Source organism: Bos taurus, chromosome 21 (assembly GCF_002263795.3).
Source record: "Bos taurus isolate L1 Dominette 01449 registration number 42190680 breed Hereford chromosome 21, ARS-UCD2.0, whole genome shotgun sequence".
Lineage (NCBI taxonomy): Eukaryota > Metazoa > Chordata > Mammalia > Artiodactyla > Bovidae > Bos > Bos taurus.
The window spans coordinates 34,148,324-34,167,001 of record NC_037348.1 but is presented as its reverse complement, the minus strand read 5'-3'; the positions used below and the strand labels follow the sequence as shown (position 1 = coordinate 34,167,001).

Genomic DNA, 18,678 nt, shown 5'->3' with positions numbered 1-18,678 from the left:
TAATTTTAGAGTAAATGATTTATGTGACATTGTTTGCTTTGTGGTATAAATGGTGAAAATTCAGGTATGTGAAGTTTAGGTAGCAAAGTAAAGGACTTTCATATCATCAGCGTCATCTGACGATGGGCGTTCTGTCCCCGGGGATGGTTGGTTTCTCTTTGTTGGAGATGTGCAAGCAGATGCTGGCTCACCTTGCCTGTCACCCAGGCTGTCCGAGATTGTAACCTTGACTGAAGAGGGTGAAAGTGTTAGTCATTCAGCCGTGCCTGACTCTTTGCAACCCCATGGGCTAGCGCCCACCAGGGTCCTCCATCCGTGGGACTTTCCAGGCAAGAATACTGGAGAGGATTGCCATTTTCTTCTCCAGGTTATTTTCCTGACCCAGGGATCAAACCTGGGTCTCCTGCATTGCAGGCAGACTCTTTACCATCTGAGCCACCAGGAAAGGCCTGAAGAGGGTAGGAGGGCTAAACGACCTGAGTCCTGAGGTTCCTTCCCATTCTGGAAGGATATTATTCCTACACTTTATATATCAACTATACTGAGAGATGGACTCAGGCTTTTTCTATTCAGGGGAAGATATTATGGTGTTTTTTCTTTCCTCTTTAAGTTGTAAAGCTTATGTAAGATCACAGTAAAAAATCTGATATTTATACTTTGTGAGTTCTAGCTAAAGCTGAGATCTTTTTTTAGTTTTAAGTTTTTCTTTTTTATTTTTGCTGTGGACCATTTTTTAAAGCTTTTATTGAATTGTTACAATACTGCTTCTATTGATTATGTCTTGGTTTTTTGGCCATGAGGCATATGGGATCTTAGCTCCCCAACTAGGGATTGAACCCACACCCCCTGCATTGGAAGGTGAAGTCTTAACCATTGGACTTAGGGAAGTTCCTAAAGCTGAGCTTTGATCTTGAAATATGAAAGTAAATTGTAACTACTTCAGTTTAAGTTGGCAGAGACCATCTTAATCAAGTGAATCAAGTAATCAAAGTTAGCATCACAAATAACACACCAAGTTAAATTATGCCTCCCCTGATAGGATGCAGTAGGCAGAACACAGCATCACTTCTGTGATATTGCTGCCAAAGTGCATCACTTGGTTCTAGACATTAGACAAACCCAGACCAAGGGACATTCTACAAAATCACTGGCCTGTTATCAAAAGTGGTCAGGAAGGTCAAGGAAAGACTGAGGAAACGTTTCAGACTAAAGGAAACCAAGAGGGATGAAAAATCAAAAGCAAGGTATGATCCTGGGTTGGGTTCTTTTGCAAGGGCATTGTTGGGACAACCATCAGAACCAGAATAGGTTCTGTCGGTTAGATCGTGGTGAAGTTTCATTGTCAGCGTCCTGGTTCTGATGGTTATATAGTACTTCTTGTAAGAGGATATCACGGTTTGTAGGAAATACACACAGTGAAGTGTTTGCATGGGTGGCAAGGCATATTGCTGGCAACATACTCAAATAGTTCAGGACAAAAAAGTTCAATGTGCTAGTCTTGTAATTTTTCTGTAAGTTTGAAATTGGTTCAAAATTAAGAGAAAGGAAAAAAAAAAACTTTGTTTTAACCACTGATCCAATGGCAGGGGTGGGGGATAAAAAGAAACAAAACAAAAGCACACAGATATAATCAAGATTTACATTTTTGTGTACCTGTGTACACACTTCAATACAAAATAACTGTAAACTTCTAGAAAGAATGATGTATTTCTAGAAAGAAAGGAGTGTTGGCCATGGAGAGTCAACCTATGATCCCCATACCCCTAATGTATATTATCCATTCTAGCATAATTCCTACGTTTGTGGCATACCACTGTTACATTGATGCAATGCGTGTGTCCTGTATCCTGGAGAAGGGCACCCCATCTTTGCAGAGCATTGCCTCAACATCTGTGCCTTCAACAGGCTGCCCTAAGCATCTTCTTACATCAGATACAACGGAGGATATGACCATTAATCCCATGGTCATGGGCTTCCCACCTACATGGTCTTACCCTCACTGTAAAGTGGGCCCTGATCTGATACAGTTATGTTGGATCCTGTGACAGCAGATCAAATCCTCGATAAGCCTTGTTTAGTGGTGCTGGCTGAGGCTCTGTGGGAAACAAGGGAAACCATACCTGGAATATATGTCTGCTCCTGTGAGAATGAGCCATGGGCCCTACCAGGATGGAAGGGATCCAATATGCTCTGGGGCTGCTTTAGGCCTCATTCACATCTGTGTGCCTTTGGGGACTTCCCTGGTGGTCCAGTGGTTGAGTCCACCTTCCAAGGCAGAGGATGTGGGTTCGATCCCTGCAGGGAGAGCTAAGATCCCACGTGCTGCAGGGCAACTAACCCTGCACACTGCAACTACTCAGCCCATGCACCTCAGCGAAAGCGTGTGCAGCAACCAACTCATTGCGGCCAAAAATAATTGAAAAAAAACCAAGCGGTCTGCCTTGCATATCATAAACTGGAGCAGTATCCCCAGGTATATAATGTGCTGACTCTAAAACCTGAAGAGGCCCACCAGGCGGTGTACTTCCTTCTGTGACAGACGTTAAGCTTGCAATTATTTGGCTCTTACTTTGGAGGAGAGTCATCATGCCCTTGACGACTGGACTCGTAAGAATTTTATACACGTAGAAGGCCCTGAATCTTCACAGCTCCCTCTGGAGTGCCTGTGTCTTACCAAGGCCTCCACTGTGCTATTCCACCAACTCCAGTGTTCACCTGGCCCAGTGACATAATGTCATAAGTGTGATTCGTCTGCATGATGCTCTGCAGTGTGTCCTGATACTTCAGGCTATATTATGACCTAGGGTAAGAGACATAACCCTGGGGGAAATCTCTAAGGGTATACCGTTGTCCATTCCATGTAAATTCAATTGTGTTCTGTCCTTTTTTTTTTTTTTCCTGATTGAACAAGTCAGTGGTTGCACAGCACACACCTAGGCCAATGTAATGTGCTCTAGTATATATACCACGCCTGGCACAGCAGCTGCAGTCAAGGCTCCAGGACCTGGCTGAGCTCATAGAGGTCTGTGGTCACCCTCCAGGATTCATCTGGGCTCTACAGGGGTGAATGGTGAATTAAACAGATATGCCTGAAGCCAGCATCCTATAGCCTTGGCTTAAGAATGGAACCAATCTGTTATCCCCACTCTCTGCACTTTTCTGTGTTGATCCTCAGGAGTAAGCTAACCTCAACACTACAAACAGGGAAGTGACCCTTGAGTGGGTCCAAGAACCCAGTGGACCCACTGTAAGTCAAGCCTAAGACAGGATTCCACTTATTACCTGGCCTTCAGCTCTAACGGGGAAAGGGAAGATGATACTTGAGGTTATATCCAACAGACCTTGATACGTCTGTATTCCTCCTTTCCCAGTGCAGTTACACTAATGGCCATAGGTCTCTATCCAGGAAAGACTGATAACAAATTACAAATGAGGCCTTCTTTTCCTACCTAGGTTCTCAGGGAGGGGTAACTGGTAAAGAACTCTCTTACCCATAAACTGCTAATCCTCACAGATTCCTAATGCTCCCTGAGAATCTTTACTGTTTCTTTAGAAATGCAACTGGGATAGAACTTATTCCTGTTTCGTGGGTAAAGCTGACCTAGGAAATATTAGAATGGGCATAATTTACAGGAAGTGAAAGAAGAAATTAAGCATATCAGGAAAGCAGCCTGACCTCATAACAAAGATACATTCCTCTCCTTTTATCCATTCCATAGATCGCTTTCTAAATTCCCATGAGACAAAGGGAAGTGACAAAGACATTGCTGCCTGTTGCTTTAGTGATCTCACAATGTTATGATGTCATGGCAACCATGCCTTTCTAAACCTCCCCTAACCAAAACAGGCTGCAGTAGCCATGCGGAAGCCTAGAGGATCACAAGCCCTCCCAAACCTTTGGAGCTACCTGGGCCTTTCCCCCAGTTTCCCAGGCATGTTGGTGTCAACTTCTCCGTGGCAGAATTTGTAGTCTATGGCCATCACTGTTATCACCAGTCCTCTGGATTCCTGAGAACCCCAAGAGACCACCATTCCAGCTTGCAAACTGCATGTCTGAAAACAAATAGGAATACAATTCAGTCCAAACTGAAGGGCTCCACTCCATGGAGATGTACGTGGTCCTCCACCCATTTGGGGCAATTATGAGCAGAATGGAATCACATACTCTTGCTACAGTGTTGAAGGTCCTTCCTCCTAGGGACTCTCTACTTCTTCAGTCACGGTCTGAAAACTGGCTTAAGCCTGGACACTGGGCAAGGGATTGTGACTTTTTCTTGAGGCTGTTACTTTCAGTCTTCAAATCATCTAGCCTTAATTTCTTTAGCTGGTACAAGCTGGTGTGGCTGCTAGTACCCTTGACAGTTGCCCATTTATTCTTCCTCCAGTGATGTTTCGCTCTGTTAACCGTAACTCTCTGGGCCAGGTTCTCCTGACTGCCACTCCAAATTTAACAGCCACTATGATAATTACTATTCCCTAGTTTCTGGAAGTTAAGTACTGCTACTTGGCCTTTATCGTCTCAGGGTCCAGTTATCCTCATTGCTATAGTGAGCCAAGTTCTAGAACAGTATCTTCTATTATCAGCCCTAGTCTATGGAGGAGAGCTACCACTTAGCTATTTTAGAGATGTTGGTGGGCCTCTCACCAACCCATAAAAAATTTTTATGGCCTGGTAAATAATGTTTTTGGTTTTTTTCACAGACCATAATTTATCTGGCAGGTCTCAGTTCAGTTCAGTTCAGTCGCTCAGTCGTGTCTGACCCTTTGTGACCCCATGGACTGCTTCCCTGTCCATCATCAGCTCCCAGAGCTTACTCAAACTCATGTCCATCGAGTCAGTGATGCCATCCAACCATCTCATCCTTTGTCATCCCCTTCTCCCACCTTCAATCTTTCCCACCATCAGGGTGCTTTCAAATGAGTCAGTTCTTCACATCAGGTGGCCAAAGTATTGGAGTTTCAGCATCAGTCCTTCCAATGACTATTCAGGACTGATCTCCTTTAGGATAGACTGGTTGGATCTCCTTGCAGTCCAAGGGACTCTCAAGAGTCTTCTCCAACACCACAGTTCAAAAGAATCAATTCTTCGATGCTCAGCTTTCCTTATGGTCCAACTCTCACATCCATACATGACTACTGGAAAAAAAAATAGCTTTGACTAGACGGACCTTTGCTGACAAAGTAATGTCTCTGCTTTTTATTACACTGTCTAGGTTGGTCATAACTTTCCTTCCAAGGAGCAAGCGTCTTAATTTCATGGCTGCAGTCACCATCTGCAGTGATTTTGGAGCCCAAGAAAGTCTCCCACTGTTTCCATTGTTTCCCCATCTATTTGCCATGAAGTGATTGGACCAGATGCCATGATCTTAGTTTTCTGAATATTGAGTTTTAAGCCAGCTTTTTCACTCCTTTTTCACTTTCATCAAGAGGTTCTTTAGTTCTTCACTTTCTACCATAAGGGTGGTATCATCTGCATATCTTAGGTTATTGATATTTCTCCTGGCAGTCTTGATTCCAGCTTGTGCTTCCTCCAGCCCAGCGTTTCTCATGATGTACTCTGCATATAAATTAAATAAGCAGGGTGACAATATACAGCCTTGACATACTCCTTTCCCAATTTGGAACCAGTCTGTTCTTCCATGTCCAGTTCTAACTGTTGCTTCCTGACCTGCATACAGATTTCTCAGGAGGCAGGTCAGGTGGTCTGGTATTTGCATCTCTTTCAGAATTTTCCATAGTTTGTTGTGATCCACACAGTCAAAGGCTTTGGCGTAGCCAATAAAGCAGAAGTAGATGTTTTTCTGAAATTCTCTTGCTTTTTCAATGATCCAACAGATGTTGGCAATTTTTTCTCTGGTTTCTCTGCCTTTTCTAAATCCAGCTTGAACATCTGGAAGTTCATGGTTCATGTACTGTTGAAGCCTGGCTTGGAGAATTTTGAGCATTGCTTTGCTAAAAGTAATGAGATGAGTGCAATTGTGTGGTAGTTTAAACATTCCTTGGCATTGCCTTTCTTTGGGATTGGAATGAAAACTGACATTTTCCAGTCCTGTGGCCACTGATGAGTTTTCCAAATTTGCTGCTATATTGAGTGCAGGACTTTAACAGCATCATCTTTTAGGATTTGAAATAGCTCAACTAGAATTCCATCACCTCCACTAGCTTTGTTCGTAGTGATGTTTCCTAAGGCCCACTTGACTTTGCATTCCAGGATGTCTGGCTCTAGGTGAGTGATCACACCATCATGATCATCTGGGTCAAAGATCTGTTTTGTATAGTTCTTCTGTATATTCTTGCCACCTCTTAATATCTTCTGCTTCTGTTAGGTCCATACCATTTCTGTCCTTTATTAGCAGGTCTAGTTATCCATAATCTATTCAACATTCTCACTTACCTGAGTCTTTTAATCCCCCTTCATCATCTTCCACATTTAATCTTCCCATGGCATGGGTAGGGCTTCCCTGGTAGCTCAGATGGTAAAGAATCTGCCTACAATGCTGGAGACCTGGGTTCGATCCCTGGGTCAGGAAGATCCCTTGGAGAAAGGAATGGCAATTCATTCCAGTATCCTTGCCTAGAGAAGAATAGAGGCAGCTGGCAGGCTACAGTCCATGGGGTTGCAAAGAATTGGACACAACTGAAGCAACTTAGCATGAACACATGTAACATGGATCATAGCTTTTCCCATGCTTCTAGGATCCATCCTAGTGGTGAGTTTGTGCCATCTCCTGGTCTTTGCCAGAACACTGAATCTTGTAATTCAAGAGAGGGATCCCAAGTCAATAAACTTTTCCATTTCTAACTTTATGTTTCTTTCCCCTTCATCAAGTACCCTCAGAACCCAGTTCCATATGTATGCCCTCTGGCACCTGTGGATATATGCTGGCTTGACCTTGCTCCTCCTTTGGGTCACAATCCCTTCCTTATCAAGATCAGCACTTCCATAGCTGGGTTATGCTGCAGTTAACCTAGTGTAGGCCAAGTGACTGGGAAGGGAGTGTGGGTAGGTCATGATGGGAACTTGTTGATTTGTGAGGGAGGGGCATCTGCACGGTCCCCCAGCAGAGAGGCAATGCTGGCTCTTACTGGGGAGGGTGGGCCATTTCTGCAGGCTCAGAAGATTCAAAGGAATTCATGGAGTTAAAATGTTTAGAAATGTCTACCTTGATATCTTCATTCCATGTGTCAGAATTTCAGGTTTTTTTCCAACCAGGGCCTTGACTTTAGCATGAGATGTGCACATCCAGTCAGATTAGCAATAGCCATTGAATCCATCATCCACGTAGCACTAGTCCCTCCACACATTTCAGTCATCTGGTGCATTATGCTCTCCAGAACATTCTGTTCTATCGGCCCACCCTCCCAACTCACCACTAGTGTGTTCCACCAGTAAGGGGGTCTTCCTTGTCAGATGGGTGGTGATCAGTTTCTAAAACACCATCTTATCATCAGCTTTCTCATCTGCTTCTGCTACCAACTGTCAAAGGTCAGGATCTCAAGAAGAAGATGCTGAGACAGAGTCTGGGGTGTAAAATGTTTATTAGATGAGGACTTCTCTGGCGATCCAGTGGTTAAGACTCCATGTTTTCACTACAGGGGGTGCAGGTTCGATCCCTGGTTAGGGAACTGAGATCCTGCATGCTGCATGGCACAGTAAAAAAAATAAATAAGTGAAATGCTTGTTAGAGATCCACACCTGTGAAAGGAAGGGAGTGAGAGCAGGATTGGGCAGAGGGGAAGTTAATCTGTGCTGCAAGCTCAAGAGTCTCAGCCAATCAGCAGCTCACTCTGGAGTGAGACGTACCATCAGACTTGTCCAATGTCAAGTCTAAATGGCTACATCTTTATACCCCTACCTTGCTCAGTCACCAGATGCAGGCTGCCCCAGGAAGGGGTGACCTCAGGCAAGGCAGCCCTCTGTAGGCTCTGAAGGAACTGACAGCTGGAGACTGTCCAATGACCACTCTCCCTGCAGCTGGGCAGCAGGTCCTTCCTTGAAGGGCAATCTGGGCAACTCATCACCATGTATCCCATGGTGATATACATACATAAAAGTGCATAAATTGCAAGTGAATTCACCCGGTGATCATCACCAAGCTCAAGAAACAGAAATTACCAGCACCCACAGAAGCCCCATTCATTCCCCTTTTCAGCCCATGTCTCTCCTCCAAAGTAACCACTATCCCTCTGTCATCCCAGATTCATTTACCTGCCTTAAACAAATTCTTTTTAAACTGTGGTCAAACACACATAAAATTTACCATTTTAGCCATTTCTAAGTGTATAGTTCAGGAGTGCTAAGTACATTCACACTCTTATGCAACTGATCCTGAGGACTCTTCCTCTTCCCAAACTGAAACCCTCCCATTAAAAAACTCCCTGCCCCCCTCCTCCCAGCTCCTGGCAACTTCCATTTTCCTTTTGTCCCTGTGCCTTTGACTACTCTAAATACCTCATGTAGGGAGATCAAACCAGTCAATACTACAGGAAATCAACACTGAATATTTATTGGAAGGAAGAATGCTAACACTGAAGCTACAATAATTTGGCCACCTGATGAGAAGAGACAACTCATTAGAAAAGACTCTGATGCTGGGAAAGATTGAGGGCAGGAAGAAAAGGAGGCGACAGAGGGTGAGATGGTTGAATGACATCATCGACTCAATGGACATGAGTCTGAGCAAACTCCGGGAGACAGTGAAGGACAGGGAAGCCTGGCATGCTGCAGTCCATGCAGTCTCAAAGGGTCGGACAGGACTTAGTGACTGAATAACAACAGAGACTTTTACCTGGGGGTCCAGTGGCTAAGACTCTGCACTCCCAGTTCAGGAGGCCCGAGTTTGATCCCTGGGTGGGGAACTAGATCTGACAAACTGCAGCTAAGACCTGGCACAGCCAAATAAATAAATAAATATTTAAAATAAAAAAATAAATAATTCATGTAGGGGAAATCGTACAGTACGTGTCTTCTTATGATTGGCTTATCTCACTTAGTATAATATCCTCAAAGTCCATCCAGGTTGTAGCATATGTCAGAATTTCCTTCCTTTTAAAGCCTGAGTGATTCCATTGTAAACCTATACCACACTTTATTTATTCATCTGTCAACAGACACGGGCTTCTTCCAACTTTTGGCTATTGTAACACTGCTGTGAGTATGAGTGTACTCAGTCACCCATGTTTGAGCTTAATATAAATGGAATAAGTTATACCATGTGTATTCTTTCATGGCTGGTTTCATTCTTTTGACATTATGTCTGTGAAGTTCATATTTTTATTTTGCTGTACATGGCAATAATTTCTTTTTTCTCATTGACATATAGTATTTTTTTGTGTGATGACACCTCAGTTTGTTCATCCTTGCTACCACTGATGGACAATTAAGTTGCTCTCAGGTCTTTAGCTATTATGAATAGCACTGCTATGAATGTTCTTGCTCGTATACACATGTATGCCTGTCTGAGGATACATACCTAAGAGTTAAAAGAGTCATGGACATTTTTAGTTTTACTAGGTACTGCCAAATAGTTTTCCAACTGGCTGTACCAGTTTGTCCTCTTAGGAGCACTGAAGAGTGTTCTAGTTGTTTCACATCCTCAGCAGCACTTGATATCGGTCATTTTAATTTTAGCCATTCTCACTGGCATAAAGTGGTATCTCATTGTGGTTTTTGTTTGTATTTCCCTGATGACTAATGAGGCTGAGAACTTTTCATGTTCATCGGTCAATTGTATATCCTCTTTTGTCAAGTATTTGTTCATGTTCTTTGCCCTTTAGTTAATTGAGTTATCAAGTTTTTTCTTATTGATTTTTTTGTATTGTAATATCTGTATATATTTTTCAAAGGGTGTTGAATTTTCCACTGTAGATGGCATGGGTTTGCTCCAGAACCCCAGGGACTCTTCTTTGACTTGCCACAAGTTATACCTAGCCTCTTTTCCCAGCTGCCCCATCTCTCCCCTCCCCATTCCTCTATATGTATATTTGATGTGTATGTGTGTGTGTGTGTGTGTGTGTATACTCTTGGTAAATGTCTGTTGTCTGATACATGTATTGCAAATACATTCTCCCTCTCTGTGGCTTGCTTTTTTGCTCCCTTAATAGTGTCTTTGATGAACAATAATTCTTCATTTTAATAAGCTTTAATTATCAAATTTTTGTTTATGGTTGGTGCTTTTGGTTTTCCCCTTACAATTTATTTTTTAAATATATACATAAGAATAAACATGTCTTTATTGAAATAAAAATATACTTTTGTGACCCACCTAAGGTTAAACTGTGTAACATCGTTGCCTCTCACACAGCATGATGTTGCTAACCCACCATGCTGCCTTCGTATCAGCAGTTCTGGAATCATCAGTGTGTTGGAGACCATTGCCAAAAATCATTCTCCTCTTTCCCACCAGAGCCCGGATTTTGTTTAGCTGTCCACCCTCCTCCCTGAGGTTCAGTGGAAGAAGACCCCACTCAGAGCTACAGGAGGAGCATCCTGATTGCTTAATTCAATCATGGCTCCACATACCTCCTGCCATGGATATGGGACCTTACTAAGGAAGTGTGAGAGGCTTCCCTGGTAGCTCAGTCGGTAAAGAATCTGCCTGCAGTTCAGGAGACCTGGGTTCAATCCCTAGGTCAGGAAGATACCCTGGAGAAGGAAATGGCAGACCATTCCAGTATTCTTGCCTGGAAAGTCCCATAGACAGAGGAGCCTGGCCGGCCACAGTCCATGGAATCGTAAGAGTCAGACATGATTTAGCAACTAAACCACCTGGGAAAGGCATCTTTACTCCATTCAAAGAGAACAGGAGGAGGTGGCCCACTTCCTACACTGGATGTTATGGGGCCTGAGGGCAAATCCCATACGCTGAGCGCAGAGATTTGCCCCAAAGAACCTGGGCCTTTGTGACTTCAAATGCCATTGCTCATACTACGCCTGAAGAACAATATTCTGCCGGCGGCATTTCCTTATAGCTGAAGCCATTTTGAATCAGGTTCCAGTCCCTTTCCACTGAAAGCACCTACCTAGTAACCTTGGTTGGACAACAGAATGTGGACACCCTTGGTGCATTGTTTGTACAAGGTCAGCTTCATGGGTCTGTGGCTTGTGCTGTCACATGAAGCCCCATGCTCAGTAGGAACTCTGACTTGATTTAATTTTCTGCTGTTACTGTTATGAAATTCTTAACTTCTGAACAGGAGGCCCCGCACTTTCATTTCACAATGGGCCCCCCGATTTATGTAGCCGGTCTTGGTGATGTGACATTTCTTATCTCCTTGTTTTTCTTTATCTGCCCTCTCAACCTTTGAATCCTCATAAGACAATGCCTCATCTGCAAAACCCACCAGCTTAACTAAAATGAGGAGGTTGAAACATTCTTCAGCTGATCCCTAAGGAGACTACCAGCACTGCTAAGAACTCAGCTTCCCTCATCCCAGTTTGGTACTCAACATTTCAGTATCCCAAGTTGACCTTCACAAGGCAAAACCTAAGCCCCCTTGCCTGGTATTCAGTATCTTTTTCAAAATTAAAAGATTTTGTCTTTTTCTCCTGTCACTCTTTCAACCTCAAATTCTATTACTCTCCAGTGGGAACCACCCACTTCAGTCAAATTGAAAATAATAATAATAATGAAAACAATGTATTCACCCATAAACAATGCAATAATGACAACAGTCTGCATTTACACATATTACAACATTTGATTCTCACCATAAGTCTGTGAGATATAATTTGAAAATAATTACTCTGTACCTTTATCCTATTACAAATAGAATTTGCTAATCAGTATTGTATTTAGATGGAGAAGGAAATGGCAACCCACTCCAGTGTTCTTGCCTGGAGAATCCCAGGGACGGGGGAGCCTGGTGGGCTGCCGTCTGTGGGGTCGCACAGAGTCGGACACGACTGAAGCGACTTAGCAGCAGCAGCAGTAACTGTGCATATTAAGTTTGTGACTTCTAAATACAATGCTGCTGCTGCTGCTAAGTCACTTCAGTCGTGTCTGACTCTGTGCGACCCCACAGACGGCAGCCCACCAGGCTCCCCCGTCCCTGGGATTCTCCAGGCAAGAACACTGGAGTGGGTTGCCATTTCCTTCTCCAACTCATGCAAGTGAAAAGTTAAAGTGAAGTCCCTCAGTTGTGCCCAACTCCTAGTGACCCCATGGACTGCAACCCACCAGGCTCCTCCGCCCATGGGATTTGCCACGAAAGAGTACTGGAGTGGGGTGCCATTGCCTTCTCACTTTTTTGGGGGCATGTCATGGCTTGTGAAATCTTAGTTCCCCTATCAGGGATTGAACCCAGGCCCAAGCAGCGAAAACACTGAGTCCTAATCATTGGACCATCAGGGAATTTTCAACTAGTCACTTCTAAAAACTTTATTTTGAAAGAACTTCAGAGTTATAGAATGGCTATGTGAAAAATACAAAGACCTCCCATATACCTTTTATTCAGATTCTCAAAATGTTAACATTTTACCACATTTGCTTTATTGTTCTTACCCTCTCTCCCACCTCTCTCTCTCTATATATATGTATGTATGTATGTATATAATATATAATTACTTCCTGAGCCCTGTGATTCTTTGATAGTAAATTGCAGATATGATGCCCCTTTACCCCTAAATATTTGAGAGTTTGTGTTTCCTAAAAAAAGACATTCTTTTACATAACAATAGCACAATTATAGTAGAAGGCAATGGCACCCCACTCCAGTACTCTTGCCTGGAAAATCCCATGGATGGAGAAGCCTGGTGAGCCTACAGTTCATGGGGTCACTAGGAGTCGGACACAACTGAGCGACTTCACTTTCACTTTTCACTTTTATGCATTGGAGAAGGAAATGGCAACCCACTCCAGTGTTCTTGCCTGGAGAATCCCAGGGATGGAGGAGCCTGGTGGGCTGCCATGTATGGGGTCGCACAGAGTCGGACACGACTGGAGCGACTTAGCAGCAGTAGCAACAGCAGCACAATTATAAAATCAAAAAAATGTTATTGTTACAGTAATAACATCTGGAGCTTCCCTGGTGGTGCAGTGGTTAAGAATCCACCTTGCAATGCAAGCGACATGGGTTCGATCCCTGGTTGGGGAAGATCCCACATGCCGCAGAGCAAGTAAGTCTATGCCTACAACTATTGAGCCTGTGCTCTAGAGCCCAGAAGCCTCAACAACAGAGCCCAAAGGCTCCAAATACTAAAGCCATCACATTCTAGGGCCCGTGCTCTGCAGCAAGGGAAGCCACCTCAGTGAGAAACGAGCACCACAATGAAGAGTAGTCCTTGCATGTCGCAATGAGAGGAAGCCTATGTATAGCAACAAAGACCCACCACAGCCAAAACCTAAAACTAAATACATAAATAAATCTTTTTAAAAAATACCACCTAACCTACAGATTTTATTCAGATATCATGCTGCTGCTGCTAAGTCGCTTCAGTCATGTCCGACTCTGTGTGACCCCATAGACAGCAGCCCACCATGCTCCCCCGTCCCTGGGATTCTCCAGGCAAGAATACTGGAGTGGGTTGCCATTTCCTTCTCCAATGCATGAAAGTGAAAAGGGAAAGTGGCATCAACTGTCTTAATAATGTCCTTTATTTTTTCTTATATTTATTTTCACTTATGTGGCTGTACCAGGCCTTTGTTGCAGCACTGCGGCTATGGTTCCCTGACCAGGGATCAAACTCAGGCCCCCTGCGCTAGGAGCATGACCAGGGAAGTCTCAATAATAAATAACCTTTACAGCCAAGAGAAAAATAGGGTTTTTCTGGTTCAGGATCCAATCCAGGATTTCCAATTGCATTTAGTTGACTTGTCGCTTTAGTTCCTTCAACCGGGATTAATTCTTCAGTCTTTCTTTGCCTGTCATTACTGTGTCACTTGAAGAATATAGGCAAGATAGTTTGTATAAAGTCCTTCAAGATTTATCTGTTTTTTTCCCCGTGATTAAGTTCAGGCTATGCAATTTTGGCAGGAACATCACAAAAAGGATGCTGTGTTCTTCTCAGTTCACTGAATCAGGAGGCACACGATGTCTATTTGTCCCATTACTGGTGATGTTAATTGACTTGACCCCTAAATTAAGGCGGTGTCTGTCATGTTTCCCACTGTAAAATTAAACTTTGTCCATTTGTAATTAATAAATATCATGTGGGGAGATATTTTTACATTATACCTATTCCTCTTAAAACTAGTTTTAGTATCCATTGATATTAAATGTAATTGTTCCTTCAGTTGAAAAGGCATACATGACCCAATGGTTTAAAAAAATCTAAACAACAAAGTGAATGTAGTGAATAGTCCTGTGAAAAGTAAGGCTTCTGACTTCAGATCCTCAGATTCCCTCCTCGTGTTACCTTTTTTTTAAAGACTTTATTTAGTTGCAGCATGTGGGATCTGGTTCCCTGACCAGGGATAGAACCCAGGACCCCTGCATTGGGAGCAAGGAGTCTTAGCCACTGAACCACCAGGGAGGTTCCCTTATCTTACCTTTTTGTGCATGTATCCTTGTGGCAGAGACATGTCACAAGACACTGAAACCCATTTTATTTTCTTCTTCCTCAACTTGAAGAATGACAATATTGCCTACCCTGCCTTGTAGCAAGGCAGGGCCCATGAGACTAGTTTTGCTTCAGGGATTACAAACAGAAGTGATATGTGTCCTCCTTAGCCAAAGTGTATAGTGCCAGCTCTCTCCTATGCTGCAGCAACTGTGGGGCCATGCCTTTAGGTGGAGGAGCCACAAGATGTAAACACCCTGGATCCCTGAGTCACCGTATGGAGAACAGAACAGCTGCCCTAAGAGAGTTGCTTATCTCTCAATGGACATGTGTATGCACCAGAAATATAAGCCTTTTCTGTGGTAAGCAAGTGAGATTTCAAGTTTAATATGCTGTTACAACATAATTTAGTCTATCCCAATAAAATTATTCTGAAAAAATAATTATTTTTATTGTTAAAAACATGTAATTACACATAATTTTACTGTATATAAATAGGTGCATTATGAAACATTCTGGATCTTCCTTTTCTTAAAAACATCTTTGAGATTTTTTCTACATCAGAATTTTTAGCTCATTTTTCTTAAGGGTTGGAAAGTGCTCTATTGCAGGAAAGTACTTTAGTATATATTTAGAAGGTAAATTTCTTAAATAGGTACTGCATATATATAGTTTAAAATTAAAACAGTTCAAAAGAGTCTGAAAAATTCTCCCTCCCACAACTTCCCTGTGCCAACAAATTTCCCTCAAAGATAACCAATATTTTCTGTTCCATGTATATACTTCCAGAGATATATATATAGAGAGATGAAACATTTAAATGAACCTCACTTAGTCTTAGATTTGGCTGAGATCCCAAAACAGTAAGGTCATATTCAAAGTTAGATGCAAATTCACCAACACAGTATTTCCAAAAGGAGGATGTAGAAAAACCAGTTTTGTGCTTAGTTCACCACCCACCTCCAGCTTACCAAAGCTGTTGGAGAGGTAGAAAAAAAGATAGAGGATTCAAGGTTTTAGAAAAAGTTATTCGACTTTGTACTGGGTCATTGCCACCATCTCCAACCTCATCCAGAGGCGTGTGTGCCCCTTGATATAAGGAATTTGGCTGCACGATATAAGGAATATGGCTGGGTTAGGGTTAGGGTTATGATTATGTGCGGCCATATGTATGTTCCTTCCAATCTGAGACACAGTGGTTCAGATCTCAGTCACATCTGGGATATGTAAAAAATAAAGGTCTGGCTTAGCCATCCTGTGGGGAAGAGATGAGGCTACAGTTTGGGATATAACAGATTTCCCAACAGTGGGTCAAATAAGCATGTTTTCTCTAGTCTGAGTGTGGTACATACAGGCAAGAACTCTGGAGAAGTACTGTCTTGGATCCTGTTCAAGAAAGCTGCCTAAAGAAGTGAGTGGACTTCAGCAGAAGGAAGGTGGAGGCGTATCACCAGGTGCCAAGTCTCAAGAAAGAATTATAAACAAACAACCACAAAGGCAACATACTCATCTACGTGAAACCAAGTGCAGAGAGGGGACCTGCCTGTGGGCTCAGTGGCCAAGACTCGGCACTTCCAATGCAAGGGGCCCAGGTTTGATCCCTGGTCAGGGAACTAGATCCCACATGCCACAACTAACATGCAGGTAAATACATACTTTTTAAAAAAAAAACAGGTGCAGAGATGAGATCCTCAAAGATGGAATGATGGAGCTTTAAAGAACTCAGAAATATATATGTATACCTATGGCTGATTCAGGTTGAGTTTTGACAGAAAACAACAAAATTCTGTAAAGCAATTACCTTCAATAAAAAATAAATAAATTTTTAAAAAAGAACTCATAAATACAGCCTGCAAAAAATAAATAAATAAAGAGTAAACCTAAAACATCTGTGAACCCTAGAGAAGGCAGATGTCACCCAGGACAGCGCAAGTCAAGTACAAACATTACTGTCTCGCCTGTGACTTCCTCCATATGTTCCAACCTTAACCAGCTTCATGGGTGTATAAAGTCATTCACTGAAAAGGGCGCCTGGCTGTAGGTACCAAAGGGGGCTGAAATCCAGCATGTTTTCAGTCTCCAAACCATATGCCCCTGGCATGGGGCTGTGCCTACTTGGAGGAAGAGTTGCCTTTTTCTACTTCAAACAGAGGCACAGTGGTCTCACATGGGGTTGCATTCACTCACAAGGGGGACCTTTTTCTAATCTCTACAAACACACCAGATGAATAAACAGCCACTCATCTTGGAAGGATGAGACAGCAACAAGATGAGGAAAGTGGAAGCACTGAATGAAGAAGGAATGGAACTGATCACACAAAATTTTTTCATAGGAGGTGACCCACATCCTAGAGGCCCATGCTGGGAGAGAGGAAGGAGCCTCAATTTTAAATCAATTTTAGAGTGATGACTGTTAGAGGGAGCTGGGCATTTCTGTTAATTAACTGATGTTGTTTGGGAGACTAGCATTTCAGGAGGACTTTTAACACCTAATAGTGATTCGAAAAGTTGATGGACTTGACACAGGTAAAAGGGACAAGGGAAAACCAGCCATACAGAATAAACTAAAGGGCCAGTGGAAGACAAAAATTAAGATGCTTTCTACAAGGACCTACTGTATAGCACAGGGAACTCTGCTCAATGTTATGTGGCAGCCAGGATGGGAGGGCCATTTGGGGGAGAACGGATATATGTATGGCTGAGTCCCTTCGCTGAACACCTGAAACTATCATAGCATTGTTAATCGGCTATACCCCAATACAAAATAAAAAGTTTTTTTAAAAAAGATGTTTTCTGATTTATACTCTGTAGTAGAGACTTCTGACTCCCTATTAATATATATTCTGTCCTTTGCAATTTGATACAACATCTAGAATAAATTTTGTCTGATGAAATGTAAGATGGGTTGGTGTATTCAAATAGGTGGGCCTTAGGAAGCATTTTTGGGAAAACCCCCTGGAGAAGGAAATGGCAACCCACTCCAGTACTCTTGCCTGGAAATTTCCATGGACTGAGGAGCCTGGTACAGTCCATGGGGGCGCAAAGAGTCGGACACAACTGAGCGACTTCACTACTACTAGGAAGCATTACTACGAACAAAGCTAGTGGAGGTGATGGAATTCCAGCTGAGCTATTTCAAATCCTAAAAGACGATGCTGTGAAAGTGCTGCACTCAATATGCCAACAAATTTGGAAAACTCAGCAGTGGCCACAGGACTGGAAAAAGTCAGTTTTCATTCCAATCCCAAAGAAGGGCAATGCCAAAGGATGTTCACACTACTGTACAATTGCACTCATTTCACATGCTAGCAAGGTTATGCTTAAAATCCTTCAAGCTAGGCCTCAGCAGTATGCAAAATGAGAAATTCCATATGTACAAGCTGGATTTAGAAAAGGTAGAGGAATCAGAGATCAATTTGACAACATTTGTTGGATCCTAGAGAAAGCAAGGAAATGACAAGAAAAAAAAAATCTATTTCTGCTTCATTGACTATGCGAAAGCCTTTGTGTGAATCATAGCAAACTGTGGAAAGTGCTTAAAGGGACGGGAATACCATATCACCTTACCTGTCTCCTGAGAAACCTGTATGCAGGTCAAGAGGCAACAGTTAAAACCGGACATGGAACAATTGGGAAAGTTGTATGACAAAGCTGTATATTGTCACCCTGCTTATTTAATCTCCATGCAGAGTACATCATGCAAAATGCTGGGCTGGATGAATCACAGCCTGGCATCAAGACTGCCAGGAGAAATACCAACAACCTCAGATATGCAGATGAAACCACTATAATAGTAGAAAGTGAAGAGGAACTAAAGAGCCTCTTGATGAGGGTGAAAGAGGAGACTGAAAAAGCTGACTTAAAACTCAACATTCAAAAAACTAAGATCAAGGCATCTGGTCCCATCACTTCATGGCAAATAGAAGGGGAAAAAGTGGAAGCAGTGACAGATTTTATTTTCCTGAGCTCCAAAATCACCACAGACGGTGACTGCAGCCAAGAAATTAGATATTTCTTCCTTGGAACGAAAGCTATGCAAACCTAGCTGTGCTGTACTGTGCCATGCTGTGCTTAGTCGCTCAGCTGTGTCCAGCTCTTTGCGACTGCATGGAAATCTAGACAGCATATTAAAAAGCAGAGACATCACTTTGCCAACAAAGGTCCATATAGTCAAAGCT

General features: G+C 42.8%; 1 long non-coding RNA gene across 1 annotated transcript; it reads right to left on the bottom strand.

Annotated features, from left to right (window-relative positions):
* On the bottom strand, window positions 1–5,640 carry LOC112443205 (uncharacterized). Its single transcript, XR_009492162.1, has 3 exons — window positions 4,166–5,640; window positions 3,677–4,053; window positions 1–230 (listed from the first exon to the last, which is right to left on the bottom strand). It is a non-coding gene; the product is annotated as an uncharacterized lncRNA (long non-coding RNA).
* Between the last annotated feature and the right edge of the window lie 13,038 nt (window positions 5,641–18,678).